The following is a 12,112-nucleotide window of genomic DNA, read 5'->3' as shown; positions in this document are numbered from 1 at the left end:
TAGTTCATTCACTGTCACATAAAAAGTGAAGTCACCGCACGTGATTATATTGCTACGGTCTCTCCCACGTTTCCCGACGTCAACATCCTAAAGCGGGAACAACGGAACGACTTATCTTATCTTTGGACCCTTTGTTCGCCGATGCCCGCAGTCACGAAGGCAGTGCTCGCTTTTACTCCACGATGAAATGTTTTACAAGACAAATTATTCAGCAAGTGGCGCGTGCTGTTCACTGGTTGTTCCTGAAAGTCTTCGATGCGACGTTCTCCGTGTTAGGCATGATGATCCAACGTCAGGACATCTTGGATTCATTCGCACCTTACATCCAACACAGGAACGTTTTTACTGGCCTCGAATGCAACATTCTACGAAGCAGTAAGCCTCGAGCTGCGAAGTGTCAGCGTCACAAGCGACCCACAAGCGCCCCACACGGCATTCTTCATCCCGTAGCTTACTACGCTTATCAAGCAAGTTGGCATCGACCTATTAGGACCGTTTTCGGGATCTTCGAACAACAACGGTTGGATAATAGTCTCCGTCGATCCCCTTACCAGATACGCGGAAACCGCTGCGATGCGATCCTCCACAGCTCATTGCGTCGCTGCCTTGTTGTTGTAATCCGTAGTTGTAAGGCATGCTCCGCCTCGACTAATCATCAGTGACCGTGGTCGCCAATTCATTGTCGACGCTGTGGAAGAATTGCTTCGCCTCTGCACATCGCAGTTCCGACATTCAGTACCATATCACCCCCAGACGAATGGCCTTGTAGAACGTACAAACCGCACGGTTACTAATATGGTGGCTATATATGTCTCATCCAATCACAAGAACTGTGATGAGATCTTACCGTTTATCACCTATGCGCAAAGTGCAGCGAAGCACGAAACCACGGACTTCACGCCTTTCTAATTCCTCTACGCTCGATCACCGCGCAGCTTCCTCGATACAATCCTCATATTTACACTCCATGCCGAGGACTCAGTGGCCGAAACATTGTGCTGGGCTGAAGAAGCCCGCTAAATTGCTCGCCTGCGCACACTGGCATCACAAGATCGCTCCAAAAAGCGGTATGATCGACTTCACGACGCCATTTCATTCGACAAAGGTGAATTTGTGTGGTTGTGTACCCCCCAACGCAAAGGTGGTTTATGCCAGAAGTTTTTACCGCAGTACACTGGCCCGTTGGTCATTGTAGATCACTTGAGCGACTTGGCGTGCGCCGTGGCGCGCTTGACGTCAGCTGGTCGTCGGTCAACTCGAACCCAATTGGTGCTTGTTGCTCGTCTCAAGAGGTTTCATCCGTCCAGTGATTTGGACTCGCCCAGCGGCTTCGTCTGTGAACCGCGTATTGCTACGGTGTGAGGTGGGCTGTGGTATGAGTCAGGCACGAGGAAGACGAAGTTGTCTAGTGTGGCCTGTGAACTCCATCTTTGTCTGTCATTGCCTGACCTCGTTCTCAACCTGCAAATAAGCACAGTAAACCTTAACTGGACCGTAACAATATTATTGCTTGGATTCAAATTTCGTCACTCCTTCGATACGGGAAGTTCCGGTCTCCCGTAATAGAGCCGGTGCCTCTCCTGCATGCCTTGGGGCTCTCGGTCTCATCACCGGGATCGGGGCCTTAAAATTCGATGATGAATATATATGAAATTACGTGCGATATTTCTTTTATTTCTAGAAAAATTGCGGACGATTACGATAGTTGATGTTGAACAGTGCATGAGATAAGGGGCGAGTTGAAAAGAAAACAGGAGTTGTTTTCTTTTGAACCCCTCCCTTGTCTTATGCGCTGTTTAACATAATGAATCCGTACCAACTTGGCGAACTTTTCACCTTAACGCTTAACAGTATTCCACATGCAAAATGTGAGCGCAGCTGCACGCATGGTTTCATTTTGCGATACATCGAGGCAAAGAATTTGAGAGAGACATGTACGTACACTTAGAAACTAATCTTTAATTGCTTTTGCGGCGCGCACTTAGGGGTCTTCTCGGCTACGGCGCCTCCCTTGTGCTTCGGCGGCGCGCACCTCGTAATTCTGAAGTCGGCGCCGCTCAGCCCTCGTTCTGGCAGTGCGTAAACAAAACGGGTTTATTAACATAGGATGGGGAACTTTACAACGGTCATGAATTACGGGTTAAGGAAGGCTCACCGCAAGACCGAGGTGGCGCGCCTGCTATGCTGTCGGCTATCCAGAAAAAGGTTACACTGAACACGAGCAGACAATAATAATAATAATTGCTGGTGTTTAACGTCCCAAAACCACGATATGATTAGACCAGCAGAGAAAAGGTTCATGTAACCAGTGAGGGTTGCAACGTGGGCTTGTTGGTTACTCACCCGTCTTATAATTGAGTTCGAGCTTATCGATGCGCTTGGTAAGCTTTGTGTGAGCAAGCCGTAGATAACATTGTCACCTAAGGAGTTGGTTTTTTTGAGCAAGCGTTGGTTTACAGTTTTATCCTGTCATGCTTTTGCTAAGGTGAAGTGGTTTTTTTGTGCATCATCTGAGTGATCCCACGTGTTCAGCGGTATGCCTGGTTTTGATGGTATATAAGCGGTCTGGTTCTTGAAAATAAAACATGTTATTGCTAGTAGTGCTGTGTGGTGTTCCTATGTGCCTTCTCGTGTCCGCGTTTTCTTCGCGCTACACCAAAGGCCTTCCATGTAACCAAGTCGTTGCAAGCCTCTGAGCATCTCTCAGCAGTAGTATAATCGCAGTAGTGATTTTAGGAGATGAACGACGCTTGTTTCTGCAACCAATAAGAGAGCTCGGCGCAGCGTTGTTAGGGGTTGGGGAAAGGGGAGCGTAAACGAGTGGCCACCATTTTGAGATATAAGTACCCGCAACACCGAGTACCAGACCGGCTCACAGACCCCTTAGAGAACCCCGTGTGTGCCCGGTGACACTGGGAATCGAACCCAGTATCTCTTGCATCGATATAGCGCTCAGCGGAAGAAGACCCCGGAATGGAAGGTGCCCGGAGGCCGTCACTGCGAACCCGTACAAGGCACGTTCCCTCGCGCTTTGACTGTACACCGGGATGTCAACACACGGTTTGAACAGGAATGTGCGGCGCGCCCGCCATGTCCGCCACGTTGTCTCTGTGACGGCGGTTCCTGGAGATCGACTTGGCTCATGGCCAGCACAACGCACATGCTGGGAGACAAAGACGAATGCACCGAGGAAGGGGGGGGGGAGGCAAGAGGGCGCCTACCCCCAATCATATATGGGGGTGCCATTTCTGTTCCAAACCTCTACTCAGTCGTACCTGTCCCATCATTGTTTATTGTGCAGGGCCATGAAGGTCTCTGACGATAATGGTTGCCGAGGACCCCTGATGCTGTCTTCCAAGAATTGTTTACCTCTCACCTTTGCTCCCACAAAGCCGGGGACTAAATGCAGGCCGTTGTGAGAAGCCCGTCATCGCTTCATTTTCATTGTTGCATCCATTGCGTAGCTTGTTTCCTTTTGAACTCAACCAACCGGGGGAAGGGGGCGCTTTGGTGAACCTTCGGCGCTATTCTACGTTTATGCTACGCAACATTACATGCGTTAAGAAGACTTCTCCCACTACATGACATTCATACAGTGTTCTTTTCCGAAGTAATTTCAAGCAATGGCGTGCCTCTGTGGTAGAGCTTGGGTTCGATTCTCACTCGAGCCGATGATTTTCATTATTTATTTTATTTGCATCTTTTTCGATTTCGCTCACAGACAACGCTGGTTTTTCGCTCACAACCAACGACGCCGACACCGACGGCGACACCGATAAAGACACCGATAAAGACACGGGAATTTCTACGAAACGAGCTCTTTAACGCTATCACGCTAACAAATTTCGGAATGCAGACAGGATAACTGCCTCAAGCTTCTCCAGAGAACTTGCGGTGTGGGCAAGCTCTCTGGAGAATCTTGTTATAAAGTAATCTATCAGGATTTTATGCATTTCTGTGAAAGGCTCATTAGTTTTACGCGTGGTAATGGCTCCGGCGACACCGCGTGCAAGGGACGACTAGTTGTAGCAATCGCCAGCCTCTATCGCTTTGCTAAATCAGCGTGCAGCTACAATGCCCCACATCACAAGATGCGAGGTTCGAAGGTCGCGTATAGATCGTATTAAAGGGGTCCTGAAGCACCCCTGGGCTGATTGAAAAACACACATCCTGCGGGAAAGCTGACACGGCTATGAACTGCTCTGCCAAAATATTACAGTCGGTGCGGCGCCGCGTAATGGCACAAGCGGAGCAGCGAAGTTTGCCGTTTCCCCAGGCACCCTTTTTTCAACACCCGAGGCCAGTTCTCACTCTCGTCGGTGGGCGGGGCGCTGTCCGCTGTACGTCGCAAGAGACATAGCATCTTATGGCCGATAAGCCGACCCGTAAATCGAGGAGCGGCGTTCCGGATCAGATGCGCTTCCTGCCGCGGGGTTGCCGCCACTTGCCGGCGCCGCACTCCTCAGTACCACGGTAGGCCAGCACTCGCGCAAGCGAATCACAGCGGGAGAGCGATCGCGTTTCATGACCGGCGCTGGCGTAACTTCTTTCCCCCCCTGCCTCCCTCCCTGTCTAGCTTCCAGGTGCGCTCGTCGGCAGCGAGGAAAAGAGAGAAAGCGCTGGGAGCGGCGCCAACCCCGTAACTCCGCTGATTCTTGACGGATTCGAGAAATTTTCGCGCAATCGATTCGGGAGGCAGTACACTCCGATACTGAGGCCTATTAGATCATTACTTGGAAAAGTGGTTCATGACCCCTTTAAGATGAAGCTCGTCAAATTAAAAAAAAAAAAGTAGTGGAGTAAACACAGGCAAGAAGGCGAGTGTGTTGTTATGATATTTTAGAAATTCTCGAGGATTACCGGCACATTTTAGTATGTTTACTAATTCCTGCACTTAGATTTGCTCGTTATTTTTGTTTCCTTCAAAGCCCTGACACTGCAGAAATATTTTTGTTGTGGGCTTAGCACTTATTCTGAAGACGCTTTAGAACCTTCTCCAGTGATGTAACCAGTAAATAAAAAACCTCCATTTTCATTTTTTCCCGCGGACAACAGCTTATTAAATTTAACAGGGGCAGCGTTATCTATCCCATACCGTCATCTTCAGGCAGGAGCAGCAGAAGTGCCAAACGAAGGCCAATTGATTACCATAGTTGCTGTTAGACACATCGCGCGTCAATTTCCTTAGGGATACCCTTCTACAGGAGGCGTGGCCGCGGTGATGCTACTGCAAACAGTGCGCTTAATTTTATGAAGAATGTAACACCGCTGAATTGAGAAAAAAATTAATTAACACTCAGAAGCATCAAATGGAAATACGCTTACATAAAAAACGATGTATCACAGCCGGCTGCGACGCTCTTTTTTTCCTCTTTCAGGTTGTCTCGGTTCAGTACCAGTTTATTGGTTGAGTATTACGGCACACCGTAATGCTGCCTGGCGAAAAGTAAAACGCGAATTCTACGTTTATCTGCCTATGCCTGTATAGAGGCAGCATGAACGACGAGAAAACCAAGGTAACGACACACGACGGGCGCTGTGTAGAGCTATGTCTATACGCCTATAAATGCTGGCAACGAGTTGATGCTCGCTCCAGCTGTTTTCGAATTATGCCCAGAAAGCATTTCCTCGTTTTAATTATAGGCAAAATGCGACATGCAAGAGCGTCCTACCCCTACGGGAATGCGCCTGAAACAGTGCTCCAGCGCCGCTGCCGCGCTTCGTCACGGCAAGTTATGCTTGAGCAAGCCTGTTTGCTCTCGGCATCACACTCTTGTTTTCGCAAGATGCCGCATAGCTCGGTGGCAGCGTGGCTGTAGGTAAGTAGGTGTGGGTAGGGGGGGAAGATACTAGTCCTGCACGAGCTCCAGATATATGTCTCGCATCGTCCCCTGGGCAAAGCGTTCCCCTGATGCCAACGGCAAACAAGCGTAATAGAAAGGAGCTACAGCGAGCACTAAACGGGAGTCTCTCCGTTGAAATGGGGCGAGCTTGAGCTAGAGGCGAATAAAAGAAGAAAAACAAAGCTAGCAATTGACCAGCATCGATTGGTGCCTTTCCTAAGAGTCCCGGTGTACGGTGGCTAGGCAACACTAAACACTAACGAGTATTCTTCGCACAAGGGAGCATTCAGGGCGCGTCCGCGGGTGTTCAGTTTCAGTTGCCACACACATTTGTGCGCCTGTCACCGAAGAGCCCTATTCACCCCAGCATGCTCAACGGGATGTAATCCTCGCTTTCGCAGATACATCAGGAATGTTATCAACTATATCACGTTGCAAAGTACGTTTCAGATTATGCCATCCCGATGGACGAGATCGTTGTAAGGATTGCATCGTGAGTTTTCGGTCCTTAAAGCCGTGCTTAAAATAATGCTCCTGAATGCGTCGTCATAATGTAATTGCCAACCCATACACCATCTATATTGGACTCGATGATCACTGTTACCCGTGAAACAAAAATAGGCGTGCTCAGTGTTTACAGGTTTAAATCAGACACAACAGATTCGTGCGCACAGCAGTATACTGCAGTGTCGTATCCTTTTGAACTTGCGTTCTTGCCTTTTCTAAGCGCGATACAAGGCAAACTGCATTGGCGATCCCATTGCTAGCATTATAGACAATAATCTCGTCCTCGAGTATTGGACAGACCGCCACTAAAGGGCGATATAAAGTATGTGTATGCATAGGTCGGCAAACTCACTCATGAGTCGACTAACTCGGACTCACACAGACTCAGATCGGGCCATGAGTGTGAGTCTGAGTGAGTTCGGGTGAGTGATATTTTGGTGAGCTTGAGTGCGAGTAAGTCCAGTTGAACAAAAAAATTTGGTGAGTCTGAGTCCGAGTGAGTTCGGTCGAGGAAAATATTGGCGATTCTGAGTGCGAGTGAGCCCTAAGCGCAAAATATATTTCTTGAGTGAGTCTGAGTGAGCTCCACATATTTTTGGCGAACTACTGTGGCCCTAGCTATTCATCTTCAGCATTAATATCAGCCCGATAACGGCTCACGCTTACAGTAACGACTACTCACACATATTTCAACGCACTATAGCGTTCATATGCCATCTCAATATTTATTTATCAGAGGAGTGAAGTAGGGGAGGGGGTGCCCTGACCTCCACTGTCAAGCTCTTTCAGGGGAAGTTCCTGATAAAAATATCTCGTGTGAGTCGCTTCTTTCATAAAAATGTCCTTACTGGTTTGCAACCACTGATAACTCGTATTTGAAGGTACGAGATCAAAAGGTGCAACGCAGAGCACCGATTTTGTGAGGTATTGGCGTTAAATAGCATTCAAACCATGATCGCAAAAGCTAATTTTGCGCTCATTTACTCATGATTCGACTCACTCAGGCTAGCTCAGACTCAGATCGAGCCGTGACTCGTAGTGAGTCCGGCTGAGTAGTATGTTCGTGAGTGAGTCCGACTGAGTCATGTTGAGAAAAAGTTCAGTGAGTCTGATTCCAAGTGGAGCTTAAGAGCAAAATATATTGCATCAGTGAGTCTGAGTGAGCTCCACTTTTTTGCCGACCTATGCAAGTAAGTCGGGTGAATATCTTCATCCTCGCGTGTAGCTAAAAGTGGGAATACATCTATTATCATCAAACATATATTATATCACCATACATAATTATATATTATGTCACCATGCATATATTATCACCATTAAGGTGTCCCTGAGAATATTGGATGCAATGGAGTGGATTATTCTTTTGGTGCGTCCGCCACGCTGGTACAGTCATTACTGTGCTCGCCTGCTGACCCGAAAGTCGCGGGTTCGACCCCTGCCGCGGCGGTCGCATTTTGATGGAAGTGAAACGCTAGCGGCCCGTGTACTGTGTGATGTCAGTGCACGTCAAAGAACACCGGACGGTGTAAATTTCTCAAGCCCTCCACTATGGTGTGCGTCATAATCACATCGCCGTTTCGGCCCGTAAAACACCGCATATTATTGTTCCGCTGCATGCCCATCAAAACCAAAGAGAGGACCGACGCGACGGCATTCCGTCAGGAAGCACAGCTACGAAAGTAGTGTGAGTATGCGCATAAGTGACATGCTTGTTCAGAGATTGTATTGTAGGCGTTCCCTCCATTGCAACGATAACGACTGATGCTTAACAGCTCACGTAATTTTTCACCGTTTACTGCATGCAACCATGACGCGCGCACAAAAGGCAAATGGATGACGACGGTGGAACGCGGCGGATGCGAGTGACGCGACGCGTTCTCAAAACCACGTGTGTGTGTACTTTTTGTTTTGCATTGGATGCGGATAAGCATAGCAGACGCTGTGGCACGCTCAATAGAATAGTCTGACAACGCTCAGACGGGACATGCGCGCATGCGCTTTCTGGCGCAACCCTTTCGCAGGTGCGCGAAGAGTTGCCTTCTTCGACTTCGTCGAAATAGTGAAAAACTTCCGCCGTATTCAAGAACGTCGCTCCACTCAACGTTCCACTTCGATCCGAGAAAATCGATGGCAGCGCCGGCGCCCGACAGAAGTGCCCACCGCATATCTGCAATAATCAGCAGCAACTCTTCAGAACCATGGCGTCATATTGAATAGAGCGGGGCCTCTGTGGTTAACTCGGTTGAATGAAGGACGAACATCCAGTCGAGGCTTCTTTGAAAATACTGGAGTCACACACATATATATCTCAATTTTGGCAGCACTACTCAAGGCATTATAGAAAGAAGGATATTGTTGGAACATGAGAGTAGTGCGTAAAAACAGCACTGAACTTCGTGTTCGCACAATTGTTTCAGCGAGGCAAACTCACTAAGTACACAAATAACTACACACCTCATTCACGCAAGTTCTCTGTTAGAGCTGTTGGACGGTAAGCGAGAACTTTGTCGTCTGAAGCGAGAATTTTGTGGACTTTGCCGTCCAAATTCGCTGATCTCTAGTGGAGGCTTCGTCTTCATCGCGCAGCATAAACCATGATCGGTGTTTGCTCTCGAGGCAGGGATGCTTCTTAAACCAACAACTTGACTTATTTTGGATAAACTCATAATAACGAATCTATGCTATAAGATTACACACATCACATAAGCGAAGCCTGAAGGCACGCGAAAACACGAAAGTTGTATCTTTAATCATGTCGTTTCGCGTAAGCACTTATGTGTCTTGTTGCTTTCGCTGTACTCCTTTAGCTTTGGTTTATTTAACAGACGAGAAGTGGCTCATCGAATCAGAATTCACGCCGACTGCAATAGCACATGGCTTACTGAAGAATAACCTCACGGGCTTCAAGAAACGACACGCAACAGTACGTTCGACTATATATCTAAAACAAGTTGCATGACGGCATAAAATTACGTAAAAAGAGTCGCTGTGGCACATTCACGATTTGTGGCCGCATCTTCTCCACACATTGAGTCATGTTTTGTTCGGTCGTCTTAAACCCTTGCTTATTTTGCTACGTTCGTATAACTTGAAATCCTAAATTTATTGTTCATAAAAGAGGAAAAAAATACAAAAATAGCTAATAATTTCCTGTTTTCGTCTCATTTATTTACGTATTACACTACCATAATGTGTTTGGCTCAGCTTCCATTTATTACTTCGCCGGACTCGCCTTTGTGATGCCCTAAACTGTTAACGCGTAAAACTTTCTGTTCTCACATCTATAACAGCGGCTTCCATTACGCTGAAACCTCATCCGAACGCACCTTAGTCAACACTGTACTTCCGTGAGTAACAGAATAAAGCAAGAATAGAATTTGAAACTTTGCAATTAGGAGCTCGTTCATTAAGCCACACTGCAAATACGTAGGCGCGCACTAGTGTGTACAAATTTAAGAGAAAGTATTTTCCAGTTTTTTTTTTATAAAAGCAGGGTTATAGACGTGGCCAAGCCCATTCACCGTGACTTCCTGTTTTTGATCACCATGCCGGCTTTCCTTTTCGCTTTGCAGTGTACTCTATACACTCTATACAGTATGAATAGGGCCAGCTTGGTGCGTGGGCTTTGACTTGGCGTGGGAAAGCTGACAACAACAACAAAAAATTCGATTCGATCGTGGCCTTTTGCTTCGTGTCGGTGAAATCCAAAACTTATTTATGTAGCTTGCGGGGGTTGAGGTAACATATGAGGAAGTCTTGAAAGAGAAACACAAACAACACACGATGATGAGTGGCGCAGCAGCAGCTCTTTCTAAAGGAAGAAATACTACGCGGCGAAATATAAAAGGGGAATTATGCGAGTGTAATAAGGGTCTCGTTCGTATAAAACCCACGCGTTTTGTGAATCAGTGCTGCATGGCGAACTTGACAAGAAAAAGAAGAACGTTAACATTAAAAAACAAACATATCTTTCACTTGAGCACGCTATACTGCTTCTACAACGAGGACTTTCTTTCATTTAGTCTGCATGCTTTTAAGGACGTCATAACAGTATCACGTTGGAATAAACGTCTTTTTGAGTTTGAGTACGTTTTATGTACGTCACTTATTTTCTTATACTTCTGCTTTTTTTTATTTTGGTGCTTAGAGACACTGCAATCCTTACTTTTTTAGATATTGTTAATGGCTGCAATTCTAGCACGCCTATTATGGCGCAACGAACTGCCAACCATTGAAAATATGTAGGTTAACACTCTTTTGCACTGGCTCTCTGAAGAGCTCAGACAAGAAATAACCTTAAGAATAAATCAGCTGGTGTTCACGGTTTCTTGTTTCATTAATGAAACATACGTTATTACATCTAACCAGTTGATAGCTTACTGGTATTCGATCATCCAATAGGCCCCTTTAAGTACATTTCGGCGGCGCTTGGCAGTTGTGTAGAAGAGTAATGAAACGAATGATTCTAACTCGTCGGGAATGGCACTTCGAGAGCCATAAAGTTTATCTAGGCGCTTCGGCCGGGTCCAGGCGTGGTCGTTCGTCAACAATACAATATAATTGTTGGGGTTTAACGTCCCAAAACCACGATATGGTTACGAGGGACGCCGTAGTGGAGGGCTCCAGAAATTTCACCCACCTGGGGTTCTTTAACGTCCACCTAAGTCTAAGTACTCGGGCCATAAGCATTTTCGCCTCCATCGAAAACGCGGCCACCGCCGAAAATTTGATAAAGTGATGTGCTCACTTTATCAAATAAAGTGATCACGTCACTTTATTTTCCTTAACGACCCCTCGAGGGGGTATTACATAAGCGGCGGGTTAACATGTAAAGCTTTTGTTTTAATGCCAAAAGTTTTCATCTTGAAAAATACGAACACAATTGATCAAAAAATGTTGATGGGCATGCAGTGGTGACGACGTCACGAGGAAGGTCATTCCAGTCTATTTGATTCTTAAGAGCTGATTCTTAAAAGCTGAACAACGATAAGAGCTCAACAACGCAATGCCAGCGCAAACAGCGTTGGCATGGTTGTCCGTAGCAAGTATGGGGCGGCCGTGCATTGTTAGAATCATGGATTGTCCTACAATACTTAGTAGAGGGAACTCTGGCGCTGCGATCTTTCAGCCACCATGGCAATGATGGGTAGTACATTTATTTGCCTAATCGTCGTGCTTGCGGCTTCGAACGCATTTGTGGCCTTGTTTATTGCTGTGTTTTGGCATTTGTTTCGGGTAAAAGAAGGCATCGTTGTGAACTTCGTGAGCCTATTTGAGTTCGTGAGCCTAAAAAGGTCAAGGTGGTGAAGTGCAGCTGCGGAACGCTTGCTGAGCGTCGTCTTGAGACAAAGCGGCTGCAGGCCACAGGGCGCCGAAAGAACAAAGCTTAGACAAATGCATGTACTACACACCATTCCCATGCTGGCTGAAGCGCCATGCGTTGCAGCTTCCATAGACAATAGCACCAGATTTCCTTCTAGTGTAATATTAAGAAACTCTATGGTTAGAACGGTCGAGGAGGAGCGCGCTTATGAAAAACGGCGACGAGGGCAAAGACAGTAGTGTGCCCGTCAGCTTCACTCGTCAACCACCTTCCGAGAGTACAATAGTCTGGAATTTTCTGTGACAGTAGTATTGTGAGTAAACGAGCGTCACCAAAGTAGCAGTAGCTAACATTTGCGAGAGGGCTGCATTTAACATAGCCCCTGAAGGAACGATACGTGGCTTTACCGCACAAAATCGCGGACCTATGCGCAACTCTG

The sequence above is a fragment of the Rhipicephalus sanguineus genome, chromosome 1, assembly GCF_013339695.2.
Source record: "Rhipicephalus sanguineus isolate Rsan-2018 chromosome 1, BIME_Rsan_1.4, whole genome shotgun sequence".
Lineage (NCBI taxonomy): Eukaryota > Metazoa > Arthropoda > Arachnida > Ixodida > Ixodidae > Rhipicephalus > Rhipicephalus sanguineus.
Note: the sequence above shows the minus strand (reverse complement) of the source record.